Raw genomic sequence first — 1,717 nt, forward strand, 5'->3', positions numbered from 1 at the left:
GGTTTACTACACTGGTATGTCTGACCTAGTAAGCTTTTCAGTCTCCACGGCTTGTGCCACTATCTAAGTGTCGAGGCACCCATAGCCTTCCAGGTCTTCTGTACGTTAATAAGGTCTTATTATCCCTTTAGGGATGATTCGGGATGCTACATTGTTGACAACAGTAAGCTAATCCGGAGGAAATGAGCATAAGTATCCTAATTCAAGACTTAGGTAACAAACCTACACGTCAGGGAAGAGTGAGTATCCCTTGGCAGCTCTTTTTATAGAGAGTCACTACAAGGGATTGAACCAACCTTAACGGGTGGCGAGCTCCCAATCTGGAGATTAAAATCGCTGTCAAAGAAAGGTGCATTCTGTTTCTCTGAGCATAACAACTTGAATCACACTATAGAAACATGGCGCATCTTTTCCCCATCTTGCTAATGAGCAATTGTTACGACGAAAAGCGGTAGACATACAGCCTTCTTTGCTGTTGACCTTTGACTGGCCTTTACCTTTATTTTCCTAATCATAACTTATTCTTCTCGACTTCCCACGCAAAGAAAGCAATGTTTAGGAACTATAATAAGCTTGACAGCTTGTATCCTAAGAAAAACCAAAGGAACTTTCGTTGTTGTATAAACTAATTGTGTCATCTTTGACCCTGTCCCACATTTGATTGTAATATGGCCCAAGACTCGCTCTGGTCGGTCACGGGTCCCAATAAGGAGTCTCATGCATCTAAATCATCTGTTCAGATTGTGCACTTAGCTGTGGAGCTATTTAGCATCCACAGTTTCAGTTTCTTAGCAGCCTGCGGTTCTGTGCATGCTGATAGCCTCTAATAATATATCCATCACTAGCACACATTATCACGTCGTCATAGAAGACTAAGAGCACAATGATTACATTAGCAAAGAATGAGTAGAAAAGAAGTTAAGTGTACACAATTTTCTATCTGCAAAAGCCAAGAAGACAACCGAGCAGATTTCCGTAGGCTGTTTTATGAAGAGAACCACCTATTTGGTCTGCTGCAATCATCGAAATAACTTTAAGTAGAGTGATGCCTCAGAGTGTAAGTAAAACAGTACTGAAGCACCTTGAGTGTTTTACTATCATAAAATTGTCACAAATTACAACCTTATAATTATTTTTCACTTTTTTCATCCAGTTTGTCGACCTCAAACAGTTTGGGATGCTCATTAATTTCCAAATAGATTATCATAAAAACTTTGACAGCCGTCGCATTGTTTCTCTACTCGTAACTGTAGATTGAGCCTCAAAAGTACATCGGTTGACTGACTGACTAGATTGTGACGAGAAACGGCTTTTGTATTCCAACGTCCGTTAAGTGACCGAACTTGTCATTGGCCATCTATAACCGGTCCACTTACGCCTCTCTGCATTCCCTCTTAGCTTTCATGATACGCAAAACAGAGTTATCTATTTGTCCGCTTGTTAAAACAAAATAATAACTAAGATCGCATCTTGATAATCCTAATAGCATTATCACATTAATGGGAGGTGCGGTTTTTTTAGAAGGAAGTCTAATTTGGTATACTCCATAGACATCTCTCGAGCCTTCAAGCCATCACTTCCGAAGGTTGATAATATTTGTTCGAACTATTTGCCCACCGTCTTCCTCCCTTCTTTGGCAGGACCACTTTACAGGAAATATGACGAGGTTATATCAATGACAATTTTGACTAAAAATTATGATTAATTAACAATGATT

Source organism: Echinococcus granulosus (assembly GCF_000524195.1).
Source record: "Echinococcus granulosus chromosome Unknown EG_S00064, whole genome shotgun sequence".
NCBI lineage: Eukaryota > Metazoa > Platyhelminthes > Cestoda > Cyclophyllidea > Taeniidae > Echinococcus > Echinococcus granulosus.